The sequence below is a fragment of the Pongo pygmaeus genome, chromosome 11 (assembly GCF_028885625.2).
Source record: "Pongo pygmaeus isolate AG05252 chromosome 11, NHGRI_mPonPyg2-v2.0_pri, whole genome shotgun sequence".
In the NCBI taxonomy this organism is placed as follows: Eukaryota; Metazoa; Chordata; class Mammalia; order Primates; family Hominidae; genus Pongo; species Pongo pygmaeus.
In genome coordinates this window covers 113,235,831-113,252,996 of record NC_072384.2, presented here as the reverse complement: position 1 = coordinate 113,252,996, position 17,166 = coordinate 113,235,831, and the positions used below count along the sequence as shown (strand labels likewise).

General features: G+C 39.4%; 1 protein-coding gene across 3 annotated transcripts in view; it reads right to left on the bottom strand.

Annotated features, from left to right (window-relative positions):
- The window catches only part of LOC129031782 (PC-esterase domain-containing protein 1B-like), a 73,921-nt gene that overhangs the window by 38,161 nt on the left and 18,594 nt on the right, over positions 1-17,166 (bottom strand). The window lies entirely within an intron of this gene.

Sequence of the window (17,166 nt, the reverse complement as noted above, 5' to 3'; positions counted from 1 at the left end):
AAAAGAGAAAAACAACAAAGAACAGATACTGTGTACCTGGTCACATGGAGGTTTACTTTTATGTGGGGAAGAAAAAGAATAATCAAATAAATGATACATAATGTGGCAGGTGGTATTAACCATTATGAAGGAAAAACAAAGCAGATTAAGGGATTAGATAGTGACTACCAAGGAGGAGAGGCTGTAACCATTTTTAAGAAGTCCTCTTCTGGGCCAGGTGCAGTGGCTCACACCTGTAATCCCAGCACTTTGGGAACCAAGAGGGGTAGATCACTTCAGGTCAGGAGTTCGAGACCAGCCCTGGCTAACATGGTGAAACTCCATCTCTACTAAAAATACAAAAATTAGCTGGGCATGGTGGCAGATGCCTATAATCCCAGCTACTTGGGAGGCTGAGGCAGGAGAATTACTTGAAGCCAGGAGGCGGAGGTTGCAGTGAGCCAAGATGGCACCACTGCACTCCAGCCCAGGTGATGGAGCGAGACTCCACTTCAAAAAAAAAAAAAAAAAAAAAAAAAAAAAGGTAGTTCTCTTCTGAGAAGGTCACCATTTATTTATTTATTTATTTATTTATTTATTTATTTTTAGAGATGCAGCCTCAAATTCCTGGGCTCAAGTGATCCTCCTGCCTCAGTCTCCTGAGTAGCTGCAGCTACAAGCGGGCACTATCATATGTGGCTAATTTTTTACTCTGTTTTATTTTTACATTTTGTAGAGACAGGATCTCGCTATGTTGCCCAGTCTGGGTAGGTGACATTTTAGAGGAGACCAAAATATAGTACGGAACCAACCACTGTGATGTTTAGAGGAGCACCTTTTCAGGCAGAGAGACCAGCAAGTACAAACGCCCTGAGGCGAGTGTGCCTGGCAGGAGTGGTTGGAGCAGTGTAATCAGTGGGGAGTGGTGGCTCAGTTGGCCATGGGCAGGTCAGAGCAGAATCTTTGAAGCCACTAGGACTTTTTTTCCCAAGTGATATAGGATGCCATGAAGTTTTGTTGAGCAGAACAGTGAAATAAACTGATCTATGTTTTAACCAAATTGACTTTGCTGTTGTGTTGAGAATAGTTTAACAAAAAACCCAGAAATTAGATTTTGAGGAGAAAGGATAAATATTGATATAGTCATTTTGGAAAGTGGGAGGCAAATTGAGTTGCAATGTGTAATAGGATTGTTGGAGCACCATGAACACATTTCAAGTCACAGAAGTCAGGATGGTTACATGTTTTGTCAATTCATGTCCAGCTTCTCATAGCCAAGCACAAAACAAACAAAAGTTGAATTCAATGAAGGTGGTATTTTGTCAGGCAATAAGTAAGAGAGGCAGCAGTGTTAGGGGACTGTGTGAGGCTGTCAATATCACGATGGATCATATTTTAATACATTGGGTGAGCAGGGAAGTGAGAATGTGAAAAGGATGAAAGACAGGCTAAAGTTGCTAGGCTCTCTTTCACCACTAGAATGAAGCATCTTTGGATGGTGTGTGAAAGAGATGAAACTGAAAATAAACAAAAAGAGGTGGTCACAAAGTGGGATATTTCAAATGGAGGTTGTTGAGATCTGCACTAGGCAACAATAGAATCTAGGATATAACCTGGGAGAAGGTGGCTGAAGGAGGTGGAAACAAAATCACTGGACATCAGGAGGTCAAGGCACTGAGATTGAGGATAATAAAAGGATTTTCCACAGTGTCAATCGACATGGATATCACAGTCACCAAGAATGATCACAGAGTACTGGTGAAGAGTCAGTGAGCTACTTGCTACATTTTCACAGAATGAGGAGGTGTGACCTCAGTGTCTGCAGATGATTTTAATAAGATGGGGGTATTGATAGGAGTTTGCCACATGGCATGAACTTCAAAGAGCAAGGATTTTTGTGTATGTGTGTGTGGAAAGAGGTAATACTAACTTGGAAATATCAACAAGCAACAAAGGAGAGTGTCTACCACATCTTCTGATTTGTGAGATAAAAAAAGAAACATTTCACCATGTTTAGAGACTACAAGGAAAGCACTATTGGAAGTGCAACCAGGTTTTAATTATAGCAAGAAGGTAATGGAAACACTTAAACAAGAATTAAGATGAGTTATCAGGAATTCCAGAGAGCCCATTGGAAGGATTTGAGGGAGAAGGGAGGAGTGGAAGGTGGTTCCAGATTAGGGGATGTTCAAAGCAATATGAAAGAGTTCAGGTGACGAGAGACGAATTGTGGTTCTTGGGAGTGAATGAAGTAAACAGGAATGTCGGGCATGATGGGTTTAGTCCCGAAATAAGATTTTGCTATCTGCAGAAAGGATTACTCAGCCCCCTCACATGTCGGGAAGCCTCCAGGGAAGTATGGAAAGGTGAGAAGGAGGATTTAAGAGTTGGTCCTAAAAATGGCAAACAGGAAAGGTTTGGATTTACTCAAAATGCCTGATTACTTAACACAGAGCTGCATTTTCAGTACTGCAATTTACTAGTAGAACCCTGGAGTAAATGGTCCAAATAAACTTACCATAATTATGATGACCTTCATACTATCACCAGGTATTGAGTGTTCATCATGCTAAGTGATTTATATATACTATTTCATTTAATTTCACAAACAGCATTGTAAGTTGGTACAATAATCTCTATTTTGTAGTTGAAAACAAAAAGTCAGCCAAGGTTTGAACTTAGAGCTCTCTGACTCCAAAGTTAATGTTGAATAATGGTGAGGGTATGGAATTTTGGAAGAGTTTTGGGTAGAGATGAAGTGAAAATCTGGTTTTGGCACTAAATTCAACTTCACAAATATCAAGTATCCATATTTCAGCAGCGCACTGAAATGAGAAAGATAAAAAAAATCTTGGTCTTAGAGAATCTTGAAATCTATTGGACAGAATGAGTACAACAAAATTACAGTCCATTATGACTTATGCAAAGATAAAAATGCTCCTGTCCAGACAGTTAGTACAGAGGAAGAAATGCCTAACCCTGTATCAGGAAGGTTTTGAGGGATGAATCAGAGTTGTCTAGGCAGACAAAGTGTTAACATGATTAAAGACACAGGTGGATTCCTTAGGCTTGAATAGAAAGAGAGGCCCAACATTTTCAACATTTCAGAGCGAAAAAGGAAGAATTAGTGAAGATATAGTCATGTGTATGGAGGGGGCAATGAAAAAGCTAAAGAAAAACTGTACCTTGGATTTATATAAATTGTATAATCTTTCACATAAAAGCAGTGACTGATAAGAAAAAAATTAGAACTGTCCAGAGCTTCTCATATCTGTAATCATCACAAGTAGGTCTTATCCCCATTATATAAATGACAAGGAAAGAGACAGATGTCCAAATATATCTGACTCAAAAGTCCATGCACTTTGTGCACTCTGCCTCCCACAAAGGAGAATCACAAATATATACCACATTGCGTATAATTCATTTGGCCAAGTTAGGAACAGTATCAACAGAGAAGAAGCTGGGAAAGAAAAAAAATAAAAACAAAAAATGAGTCACATAAGGATACAGAAGGATTCTATAGGTAAAGACACAGATTGCCAAAAATTCTCATTCATCATCATGAACACTTAGCCTAATTTGATTAAGTGCCAAGAATACAAACAGGCTTAGAACATCCTGTATATCTTGTGTTAGAAATAGATTATGTATTTGAAAATAATTTGTTTATTCATTCATTATTTCACAAAAATATATATGTATATATTTATTTAGGAGTTAATATGTGCTAGACCAGTTGCTGGTCACTGTGAAATATAAAAATGAGTAAGACAGATAGCCTGCCCTGCAGGAACTCACAGTTAAGTAAAGGAGACACAAACAAACAAGTCATAGATATATGGAAAATACTCTAAGAAAGTTCTTAGCTTGAGGGACACTTCATACAGGCTTCAGAGAGAGGAAAAAAATGTGAGTTTTCTGGCAAATGGTGGATGCTCCAAAAGGCTATGGCTCTAAGTGTTGCCCAGTGGATGTGAGTAGAAGGGAGAGCGTCTGGTTACTTTTTGGTTTCTGAGTTTTGGCCTAGTCAACTAGAACGTCAAAAAGGAGGGATCTGGGTATGTTTATGTTTACCTACCCCAAGTGATTCTTCTGAAGAGACAAAATTGGGAACCATGAGTTAAGACAGTGGCTTTTAACCACAGGTACACATTAGAATCATTCAGGGAGCTTGGAAAAAGTGCTGCCTTGGCTCCATTCCAGTCCTATTCAGCTAGAATCTCTGCAGGTGGGTCTCATGCACTAATATTTTTATAACACAGCCTAGGTAATTCTAATGGTCAAAATGGAAACCCTTGAGTTAACAGGATTCGCAGAGAAAAGGATAGGCAAAATAGGAGGCTAAGAAATAGCACAAATGAAAGAGGAGCCCTCGACCTGGTGGGAGATGCAAGAAAAAATATGTTGTAACACTACAGAGCCCTCTTAAAAACATGTGGTCAACTGTTAAATGTCAGAGAAACATCAACACGGTCACTGGATTTGAGAATCAGAAAGTAGCTAGTGACCCTGATGAAAACAGATTCAAAAGCTAGTGGGACAGAAGCCAGATTACAATGGATTGAGACCTGAATGAAGGAGAGAAAGTGAAGAAAGAGTATAGGTTATTCTTTCAAGAAACTTGTTTTGAAAGGAAGAAAGAGAAGGTGAAAGTTTGAAAAGGATGAAAAGTTGGTTAATAAAAGATAATTGGTAAAAGCTGGAGAACCTGAGACCTAGAGCAAGTTAGGAGAAAAGTAAGTTCTCTCCCTAGGAAAAGGCTTATAGAAGGATGTGGATATAGAGAAGTTTATACCTTAGGGGCAGGAGGGAAACCTGAAGGAACTCATGACCTATGAAGCCAAAAAGTGGTGGATAATTCAAAGAAGCTAAGGAGAAGGGAACTGAACTAAAGGGGAGATACAAAGGCCTGCTGAGTGCAATTAAGGACATCACCTTAGCAAGAGACATTAAAATGAACTAATTGTGCATCTTTATTCAATACATTTCTGAAATATGGGTATAGAAGCTAAACACTGAATAAATGAATTGGTTTGGGATAGATGAATTATGGGATAAATAGAGCAGACAAAAGTTAGTACTATCAGCATTCTTCTCTTGTAATATTAGGTACCGTATGAATGATAACAGAAGTAATCTTCCCAGAGCCAGCGCAAGAGGGAAAGTCTTCCTGGGAAAACATGATATGGAGAAAAGGAGAGTTAAAATTTTAGGCTTAAGAGAAAGCAGCTCACCCCTGTAATCCCAGCACTTTGGGAGGCCAAGGCAGGAGGATTGCTTGAGCCCAAGAGGTCGAGGCTGCAGTGAGCCACGTTTGCGTCACTGCACTCCAGCCTGGGTGATAGAGTGAGAGACCCTGTCTCCAAAAAAGAAAGAAAGACATAAAAAATTGTCAACGTCAATGCCAATGGTGGTAGTGCTCAGACCACAAACACATCAGTTAAGCTGGCAATAGTGACCATTTTGATTAGAGCAGTCCACTTATGAGCATAGAAGAGAGGAAACAGGCAAGGCCCAATTGTTGAAGGGCCTTGGGTGATGGAAAAAGGAGATCTATACTGAATTCTACCCTAATGAAGAACCAGTTTGTTTTTGATAATGGAAGGTGGTGTGCAAAGGTGCATTTTAAGGGGGTTAATTTGGCAGCAACCTGTATTGTGCATCTGCATTTTAGAGTTGGCCTAAGTTTAGTTTTTTGGGTTTTTTTTCTGGCTTTCATTATTGAGCTTCTCTAATAATTTATTCCCCCATTTTCCACAATTTTCATTATTTAGCACCTCATAGATTGTTCTCAAACTTAATTCCTTTTGCCTTCTCTGCCTCATTCCACAACTGTGGAAATTTTCTCCTCCTTAGGCGTCGGTCCTGCTTCCATTTCTATTTATCAGCTGGGATTTTTTCTGTCCTTTTAAAACTCCTTCTTCCCTCCTTCATCCTCCTAATGCAGGTTTCCACCTGGACCCTCCACTCTTCTTTGTCTTCTTCAGCGGGCATTTTCCCTCTATGACTCAACCACCACCTCTATACAGGTGACCTGCATGTCTATACCTCCAGCCATTACTGCTATCCTGAGTTCCAGACCCAAATTTTCAAATTCCTGTGATAAACCTGCACATGCATTCCCCATGTACCTGAAACTCAGTGTTTCAAAAACAATATTATCATATTACCCACAAAGTAATAGTTTCTTTTCATCTCCAGGAAATTTTTCTCTCTTTTTAAAATTTTGTGTCTCCTAATAACATTATATCTGTGTTGTTATAGTAGTCTCTTAATTGACTTTCTTGATTCTGGTTTCTCATTGCTTTGATTTGAGCTATACACCTTTGTATAGGAAAAAAACAACTGTTTTTCTCTATATTCACACTCCATGTGTCAGTGACCAAACATGTGGGATTTTCCCCACACCGAGCAATTCTCCAATTCTCTGCAGACACCAACTCTATGTCTTATAATCCAATTCAATTCTGACACCAACCAGAGTTAGCACAGACCCTATGGTTTAAGAACTCAGTTTCACAAGACTTTCTTCTACTCTTCAGGTGCCAATTGCAATTAGTAAGTCCCCAGGTTACCTACTACTTCTATCTGACGTGGCTACAAATTCGACGTTCCCATGACCCTCTGCTCAGATTTGATAATTTGCCAGAGCATCATTCCACAGAACCCAGGAAAACAGTTTACTTACTAGTGTTAATTTATTGCAAAGGGTATTTTAAGGATACAGTTAAACAGCCAGAGGAAGAGATATTTAGGTCAAGGTCTGGAAGGGCCCCAAACATAGAAGCCTCTGTGCTGCACTCTCCCAGCAGGTAGATGTGTTCTCCAACATGTAAGCTCTCTGAACCCCATAGTTCAGTGATTTCTATGTTGACTTCATCACATAGGCATGTTTGATTTTTAATCTCCAGCCCTTCTCTTCTTCCCAGAGGTTGGGGTCCAAGAGCTGAATGTTTCAAGCTTCTAATTATAGTTTGGTGTTTCTGGTGATCAGCCCATATCTAGGAGCCCACAAAAATTGCCTCATTATAATAAATGATGCTCCTATCAGCCAAAAAATCCTAAGGGATAGAAGCTCTGTGTCAGCAACCGGGTCAAAGACCAAATAATAGGACAAAAGATACACCCAGCACCCCTACTGGTCAGGAAATTACGAAGGTTTTAGACACTCCATGCCAGAAGCCAGGGGTAGAGACCAAACATTTAATTTTTGTTATGTCACAACCTTACCAGATAAATCTTCCTGAATCAGAATTTGATTCATATTCTCCAGCTGGCCCTATCCTTAGCCTTTCTGGCCTCTCAAGCTTTAATGGACCTTCCATTGCTCATTGATTCAAGTCCAAGAGCTTAAACTTCTTGACCTTTGCAATCTGTCCCCATCTATTCCTCAAATCATTTGTTCTTCTGTAGCAATATTTCTGTTGATCTTTATGATTTTCTGCACTGTTTTTGTGTCCTGAATTGAGTTCTATTAATCCCTTATCTTCATTTTATTTGCTTGTTTATTTAGTAAGTAAATAGTTTTCAACATCTCCTGTAATTCTAACAGGAGGTAAGTGATTCCCACTTGATAATTTACCTGCCTTACAGGTAATGTGTTCTTTGTCTACCCCAAACACAAGCTGCTCCATCTCTACACCCAACTCCCAAACATGACGGTTTCCTGAAGGTAAATGTGACCTTGCTCATAAAAGTGCACTTCTTTTTATTTATAAAAATTTTTTTTATAAGAGACTATGCTCTACTGGTACTTTTTGGTCTACTTTTTTTTTTTTTTTTTTTTTCCTTTAACATAAGCTTTCTGGGCGGGTAATCTGTGAGGCAGACAAGCATGTCACTACCTTCTTACACAAATTACTGCACACACAGTGAATGGTATACTCTGGGGACTCTCCTGGCTTCTTACCCTTTCTGCTTGCACAATAGTTCAGTCTCTACTTTCCTAAGTACGAAAGAACTTCTTTATGTGCGCATGTATTTGATGCCCAAGGCCCTATTCTTTTTTTTAATTTTTTTAATTTTATTATTATTATACTTTAAGTTTTAGGGTACATGTGCACAATGTGCAGGTTAGTTACATATGTATACATGTGCCATGCTGGTGTGCTGCACCCATTAACTCGTCATTTAGCATTAGGTATATCTCCTAAAGCTATCCCTCCCCCTTCTCCCCACCCCACAACAGTCCCCAGAGTGTGATGTTCCCCTTCCTGTGTCCATGTGTTCTCATTGTTCAGTTCCCGCCTATGAGTGAGAATATGTGGTGTTTGGTTTTTTGTTCTTGTGATAGTTTACTGAGAATGATGATTTCCAGTTTCATCCATGTCCCTACAAAGGACATGAACTCATCCTTTTTTATGGCTGCATAGTATTCCATGGTGTATATGTGCCACATTTTCTTAATCCAGTCTATCATTGTTGGACATTTGGGTTGGTTCCAAGTCTTTGCTATTGTGAATAGTGCCGCAATAAACATACGTGTACATGTGTCTTTATAGCAGCATGATTTATAGTCCTTTGGGTATATACTCAGTAATGGGATGGCTGGGTCAAATGGTATTTCTAGTTCTAGATCCCTGAGGAATCGCCACACTGACTTCCACAAGGGTTGAACTAGTTTACAGTCCCACCAACAGTGTACCTATTTCTCCACATCCTCTCCAGCACCTGTTGTTTCCTGACTTTTTAAAGATTGCCATTCTAACTGGTGTGAGATGGTATCTCATTGTGGTTTTGATTTTCATTGCTCTGATGGCCAGTGATGGTGAGCATTTTTTCATGTGTTTTTTGGCTGCATAAATGTCTTCTTTTGAGAAGTGTCTGTTCATGTCCTTCGTCCACTTTTTGATGGGGTTGTTTTTTTCTTGTAAATTTGTTTGAGTTCATTGTAGATTCTGGATATTAGCCCTTTGTCAGATGAGTAGGTTGTGAAAATTTTCTCCCATTTTGTAGGTTGCCTGTTCACTCTGATGGTAGTTTCTTTTGCTGTGCAGAAGCTCTTTAGTTTAATTAGATCCCATTTGTCAATTTTGGCTTTTGTTGCCATTGCTTTTGGTGTTTTAGACATGAAGTCCTTGCCCATGCCTATGTCCTGAATGGTAATGCCTAGGTTTTCTTCTAGGGTTTTTATGGTTTTAGGTCTAACTTTTAAGTCTTTAATCCATCTTGAACTGATTTTTGTATAAGGTGTAAGGAAGGGATCCAGTTTCAGTTTTCAACATATGGCTAGCCAGTTTTCCCAGCACCATTTATTAAATAGGGAATCCTTTCCCCATTGCTGGTTTTCATTGGGTTTGTCAAAGATCAGATAGTTGTAGATATGCAGCGTTATTTCTGAGGGCTCTGTTCTGTTCCATTGATCTATATCTCTGTTTTGGTATCAGTACCATGCTGTTTTGGTTACTGTAGCCTTGTAGTGTAGTTTGAAGTCAGGTAGTGTGATGCCTCCAGCTTTGTTCTTTTGGCTTAGGATTGACTTGGCGATGCGGGCTCTTTTTTGGTTCCATATGAACTTTAAAGTCGTTTTTTCCAATTCTGTGAAGAAAGTCATTGGTAGCTTGATGGGGATGGCATTGAATCTATAAGTTAACTTGGGAAGTATGGCCATTTTCACGATATTGATTCTTCCTACCCGTGAGCTTGGAATGTTCTTCCATTTGTTTGTATCCTCTTTTATTTCATTGAGCAGTGGTTTGTAGTTCTCCTTGAAGAGGTCCTTCACATCCCCTATAAGTTGGATTCCTAGGTATTTCATTCTCTTTGAAGCAATTGTGAATGGGAGTTCACTCATGATTTGGCTCTCTGTTTATCTGTTATTGGTATATAAGAATGTTTGTGATTTTTGCACATTGATTTTGTATCCTGAGACTTTGCTGAAGTTGCTTATCAGCTTAAGGAGATTTTGGCCTGAGACAATGGGGTTTTCTAGATATACAATCATGTCATCTGCAAACAGGGACAATTTGACTTCCTCTTTTCCTAATTGAATACCCTTTATTTCCTTCTCCTGCCTAATTGCCCTGGCCAGAACTTCCAACACTATGTTGAATAGGAGTGGTGAGAGACGGCATCCCTGTCTTGTGCCAGTTTTCAAAGGGAATGCTTCCAGTTTTTGCCCATTCAGTATGATATTGGCTGTGGGTTTGTCATAGATAGCTCTTAATATTTTGAGATACGTCCCATCAATACCTAATTTATTGAGAGTTTTTAGTATGAAGGGTTGTTGAGTTTTGTCAAAGGCCTTTTCTACATCTATTGAGGTAATCACGTGGTTTTTGTCTTTGGTTTTGTTTATATGCTGGATTACATTTATTGATTTGTGTATGTTGAACCAGCCTGGCATCCCAGGGATGAAGCCCACTTGATCATGGTGGATAAGCTTTTTGATGTGCTGCTGGATTTGGTTTGCCAGTATTTTATTGAGGATTTTTGCATCAATGTTCATCAAGGATATTGGTCTAAAATTCTCTTCTTTGATTGTGTGTCTGCCCAGCTTTGGTATCACGATGATGCTGGCCTCATAAAATGAGTTAGGGAGGATTCCCTCTTTTTCTATTGATTGGAATAGTTTCAGAAGGAATGATACCAGTTCCTCCTTGTACCTCTGGTAGAATTCGTCTGTGAATCCATCTGGTCCTCGACTCTTTTTGGTCGGTAAGCTATTGATTATTGCCATAATTTCAGAGCCTGTTATTGGTCTATTCAGAGATTCAACTTCTTCCTGATTTAGTCTTGGGCGGGTGTATGTGTTGAGGAATTTATCCATGTCTTCTAGATTTTCTAGTTTCTTTGTGTAGAGATGTTTGTAGTATTCTCTGATGGTAGTTTGTATTTCTGTGGGATCGGTGGTGATATCCCCTTTATCATTTTTTTTTGCGTCTATTTGAGTCTTCTCTCTTTTCTTCTTTATTAGTCTTGGTAGCGGTCTATCAATTTATTGATCCTTTCAAAAAACCAGCTCCTGGATTCATTAATTTTTTGAAGGTTTTCCTTCAGTTCTGTTCTGATGTTAGTTATTTCTTGCCTTCCGCCAGCTTTTGAATGTGTTTGCTCTTGCTTTTCTAGTTCTTTTAATTGGGATGTTAGGGTGTCAATTTTGGATCTTTCCTGCTTTCTCTTGTGGGTATTTAGTGCTATAAATTTCCCCCTACATGCTGCTTTGAATGTGTCCCAGAGATTCTGGTATGTTGTATCTTTCTTCTCATTGGTTTCAAAGAACATCTTTATTTCTGCCTTCATTTCATTATGTACCCAGTAGTCATTCAGGAGCAGGTTGTTCAGTTTCCATGTAGTTGAGTAGTTTTGAGTGAGTTTCTTAATCCTGAGTTCTAGTTTGATTGCACTGTGGTCTGAGAGACAGTTTGTTATAATTTCTGATCTTTTACATTTGCTGAGGAGAGCTTTACTTCCAACTATGTGGTCAATTTTGGAATAGGTGTGGTGTAGTGCTGAAAAAAATGTATATTCTGTTGATTTGGGGTGGAGAGTTCTGTAGATGTCTATTAGGTCCGCTTGGTGCAGAGCTGAGTTCAATTCCCGGGTATCCTTGTTAACTTTCTGTCTCGTTGATCTGTCTAATGTTGACAGTGGGGTGTTAAAGTCTCCCATTATTATTGTGTGGGAGTCTAAGTCTCTTTGTAGGTCATTCAGGACTTGCTTTATGAATCTGGGTGCTCCTGTATTGGGTGCATATATATTTAGGATAGTTAGCTCTTCTTGTTGAATTGATCCCTTTACCATTATGTAATGGTCTTCTTTGTCTTTTTTGGTCTTTGTTGGTTTAAAGTCTGTTTTATCAGAGACTAGGATTGCAACCCCTGCCTTTTTTGTTTTCCATTTGCTTGGTAGATCTTCCTCCATCCTTTTATTTTGAGCCTATGTGTGTCTCTGCATGTGAGATGGGTTTCCTGAATACAGCACACTGATGGGTCTTGACTCTTTATCCAATTTGCCAGTGTGTGTCTTTTAATTGGAGCATTTAGTCCATTTACATTTAAAGTTAATATGGTTATGTGTGAATTTGATCCTGTCATTATGATGTTAGCTGGCTATTTTGCTCATTAGTTGATGCAGTTTCTTCCTAGCCTTGATGGTCTTTACAATTTGGCATGATTTTGCAGTGGCTAGTACCACTTGTTCCTTTCCATGTTTAGTGCTTCCTTCAGGAGCTCTCGTAGGGCAGGCCTGGTGGTGACAAAATCTCTCAGCATTTGCTTGTCTGTAAAGTATTTTATTTCTCCTTCACTTATGAAGCTTAGTTTGGCTGGATATGAAATTCTGGGTTGAAAATTCTTTTCTTTAAGAATGTTGAATATTGGCCCCCACTCTCTTCTGGCTTGGAGAGTTTCTGCCAAGAGATCCGCTGTTAGTCTGATGGGCTTCCCTTTGTGGGTAACCCGACCTTTCTCTCTGGCTGCCCTTAACATTTTTCCCTTCATTTCAAGTTTGGTGAATCTGACAATTATGTTTCTTGGAGTTGCTCTTCTCGAGGAGTATCTTTGTGGCATTCTCTGTATTTCCAGAATCTGAATGTTGGCTTGCCTTGCTAGATTGGGGAAGTTCTCCTGGATAATATCCTGCAGAGTGTTTTCCAACTTGGTTCCATTCTCCTCGTCACTCTCAGGTACACCAATCAGACGTAGATTTGGTCTATTCACATAGTCCCATATTTCTTGGAGGCTTTGTTTGTTTCTTTTTATTCTTTTTTCTCTAAACTTCCCTTCTTGCTTCATTTCATTCATTTCATCTTCCATCACTGATACCCTTTCTTCCAGTTGATTGCATCGGCTCCTGAGGGTTCTGCATTCTTCATGTAGTTCTCGAGCCTTGGCTTTCAGCTCCATCAGCTCCTTTAAGCACTTCCCTGTATTGGTTATTCTAGTTATACAGTCGTCTAAATTTTTTTCAAAGTTTTCAACTTCTTTGCCTTTGGTTTGAATTTCCTCCTGTAGTTCGGAGTAGTTTGATCGTCTGAAGCCTTCTCTCAATTCGTCAAAGTCATTCTCCATCCAGCTTTGTTCCGTTGCTGGTGAGGAGCTGCGTTCCTTTGGAGGAGGAGAGGTGCTCTGCTTTTTAGAGTTTCCAGTTTTTCTGCTCTGTTTTTTCCCCATATTTGTGGTTTTATCTACTTTTGGTCTTTGATGATGGTGATGTACAGATGGGTTTTTGGTGTGGATGTCCTTTTTGTTTGTTAGGTTTCCTTCTAACAGACAGGACCCTCAGCTGCAGGTCTGTTGGAATTTGCTAGAGGTCCACTCCAGACCCTGTTTGCCTGGGTACCAGCAGCGGTAGCTGCAGAACAGCGGATTTTCGTGAACCGTGAATGCTGCTGTCTGATCGTTCCTCTGGAAGTTTTGTCTCAGAGGAGTACCCGGCCGTGTGAGGTGTCAGTCTGCCCCTATTGGGGGGTGCCTCCCAGTTAGGCTGCTCGGGGTTCTGGGGTCAGGGACCCACTTGAGGAGGCAGTCTGCCTGTTCTCAGATCTCCAGCTGCGTGCTGGGAGAACCACTGCTCTCTTCAAAGCTGTCAGACAGGGACATTTAAGTCTGCAGAGGTTACTACTGTCTTTTTGTTTGTCTGTGTCCTGCCCCCAGAGGTGGAGCCTACAGAGGCCGGCAGGCCTACTTGAGCTGTGGTGAAGTTCGAGCTTCCTGGCTGCTTTGTTTACCTAAGCAAGCCCGGGCAATGGCGGGCGCCCTTCCCCCAGCCTCGCTGCCGCCTTGCAGTTTGATCTCAGACTGCTGTGCTAGCAATCAGCGAGACTCCGTGGGCGTAGGACCCTCAGAGCCAGGTGCGGGATATAATCTCCTGGTGCGCCGTTTTTTAAGCCCGTCAGAAAAGCGCAGTATTGGGGTGGGAGTGACTCGATTTTCCAGGCGCCATCTGTCACCCCTTTCTTTGACTAGGAAAGAGAACTCCCTGACCCCTTGCGCTTCCTGAGTGAGGCAATGCCTCGCCCTGCTTCGGCTTGTGCACGGTGCACTGCACCCACTGTCCTGCGCCCACTGTCTGGCACTCCCTAGTGAGATGAACCCGGTACCTCAGATGGAAATGCAGAAATCACCCGTCTTCTGTGTCACTCACGCTGGGAGCTGTAGACTGGAGCTGTTCCTATTCGGCCATCTTGGCTCCAGCCGGCCCTATTCTTTAGCTAGAATTTTAAAGCTGGCTCATGCTTCTGTGTTATGTGAAAAAATAATTAAGGATGCATCTACGAGGATTTTGTACTCTACAGGGTCCAGAAAGAAAAGAAGTGCTCTGATGGAAGCCCTCCTGGGTCTGGACACCTTTCATTGCACCAAGGCTGTTGTCTTCCAAGAGTTTTATGTTAAACTTTCTTTTATCCAACTCTGCTGGTTGCTTTTCTAATCATCTGAGTTTTAATAAATATAATTTCCCTTGTTTGTTCTGCCTGTAAAAGACATTTTTAACAATTGTTTGAATTTTACACTTAAATATTTATTTTGGCCTATTGTTTCTACTAAATTTTAAACATTGTTTAAATTATCACCTTTTCTAGAAATTACATGTCACTTCCTGAGAATTTTAAAAGAGAATAAGAACAAAGTAAATATGAGCTAATTTGCAAAACACCAGTTGATATTGTAACTTTTTATGCATAAGTGTTTTTTTCTTCCTTTCTAACATGATTGTCAATCATATTTTATATATTTTTTTGTATCCATCACTAGCACCTAATAGGGCCATGGAGACAGTAGACACTCAGTAAATATTTGTTGGCTTTTTGGTTCAGAAACACAATCAACCAGTGTTTTGAAAATGGACTTTTCATAACCTTCAGCTTCAAATAAATCATACTAATTTATTGAACTTAGAATTTAACCAAACCTCATTTTTTTATTGCTTCCTAGAACAAACTTTTGGTTCTCTCCAACTCTCCAAATTTGAATGAAATTCTGTTGGTTTGATCTTGACTGTTATCTAGATCTCCACATGTTAATAGGAACGAAGTGTTAACTTGCCCTAATTATGAATGATTTCATCTAGTACCATACAGCTAGGAAATCATGGATAATCTTGTCCCTTGAATTTATAATAAATATATTTCAACTATCTTCTATATAGAGGCTTATCTGTAATTTTTAGAGATCAGACTAAAGCTACAGGCTCTTTGGGGTGTATCTGTATACTTTTAAAATGTTTGATTAAGGAAGTTACTCAAAAAATGTATCTTTTTGCTAATAAATAAAAGTATAATAATGAATCCTGGAAGGAAAAATTGGAGATGAATTTAGAATGTTGTATATGCAATGGAAATTTTGAGTTAACAATTTAGATAGTATTAAGGCAAATCACTTGAAAAGTCCACATGAAATCCATGTCAAATAATTGTTAGGAAATAGAAAAGGTATGTTAATATGCATAACATCTTCATGAAACCAAGTCATTTTTTTTCTGATCTACTCTGAGCTTCAGAATGGGGGCAAGATTTAAACTTCAGAATCTGAAGAAGCTTTTTAAAAAGCAAAAAAAGTTTGCATGAAAATTTTATTTTACTTAAAGTTCAATCAATATGAAATAATATTCATTGCAAGTAAGTCAAATCATAAATATTGTAAAGCCTCTGCTAATCCTGTGCTTGCTGCCATAAAGCAGACATGAAAAATAAAATAAAAAGGCAAATATTTGTTCTCATAGTTTATTCCTATTAAAGGAAAAATTTTTTAAAACAATAAAAAGTGAAATAATAAAAAATATCCCTCAAGATTAAAAACAGAAGACATATCACAGGGCAATATTTATTTGCAAACATATTCTTTGATGTAGTCCTGTGTTTAACCAAATGTCATTCCCTTCTTTTTTACCTCCCTCCCTTCTCTCCCCAAACATGGCTGAGCATCTTCTGCATGTCAGGCTCTGTGCAGGGTATAGGGTGACAAGGAAGAACAAAGCCCAGCTTCTGACCTCAAATGCAAAGCATAATTAAAATCTTCAAGAATCCTCATTTGACAGCTCAAACATCCAAACACCAAGAGCTGGAGGAAGGGGGTTGTCTCTCCTCACTAATGATCTTTGGGTTCTTAAAGGACTTTTAGCCCCACCCATGGTGTCTCCCAGTCATAAAACCTGTTGATTATGGGATTGTAGCCTGCCCTATACATCTATACTGGACATCTTCATGGAACCAAGTCAATTTTTCTAATCCAGCCTCAGCTTCAGAACAGGGACAAGATTAAAATGAAGTGAACTATTTAGGAGGCAATAGGGGCATTACTTATGTAGCATTACTAAATAAGACTAAGAGGTTAAGTCAGAACTCAAACTTTAGATTATGTTGTCTCAAGGTCATTTTCATTAGTCTAAAATATTCTGAACTTCACCACTCAAGTGTTGTTACTCCTGAAATCTTGGGAAATAATGTGGATCAACAAGACTTAGAATCAAATAAAGGAAAATCTACTGTGGGTAAGGAATGTGTATCTTAAGGGAAAGAATGGTACTCCCTAAAGTTATCATGACCTACAAGTAAAGAAATCATATAATTCCTGGCACACAATAAGTGATCAATAAAAATTATTAAGGGAAATATCTATGTCAAAATGATGTATAGCTTTCAGAAGACAGATGTGGGGAACTACCTTCAAAGATATTTCCATGCCAGTGTCTGTGGCCCAGTCTGAGGAGACAGGTGTCCTCTTATTTCTACGCCCAGGTCAGTGTTTATATGTGGGAGGGGTTTCAAGAGATTATTGTGTTTCCATTTTTTGACTTTTATTTCAGGAATGGTATGTCTGGCTGCCTTGTTCCTCTTGGCCCTTCTGGTTCTGGTATCATAAGTTGTATGAAAGGGAACTGAGGACTCTGCTTCTACTTTCTTCCTTATTGGAAAGATTTACCAGGTTTACTCATTAAGGGGATGGTGATGTTCCAGGTGGGCTGCAAGGCTAAGTTTCTTTTCTTTATCTGAAATGTTTTTAACCCCTTCCTCAGATCCAGATTGTAAGACCACATCCATGGGAAGTTTGACAGTGACACTGGAATCTAGAGTATTGCCATTCTTTTGATTCTAGTTCCTGAAATGTTATTAAACAGATGAAATTACATAGTACTTTCTAAGCCTCTCCATAACCATCCTGTGCTGAAATAATTAAGACTTTAAAGCAATGATGCCAGCTTAGTTCAACTCACAAACATGGAGCTCAGATTAGAAACTGTTTGAAA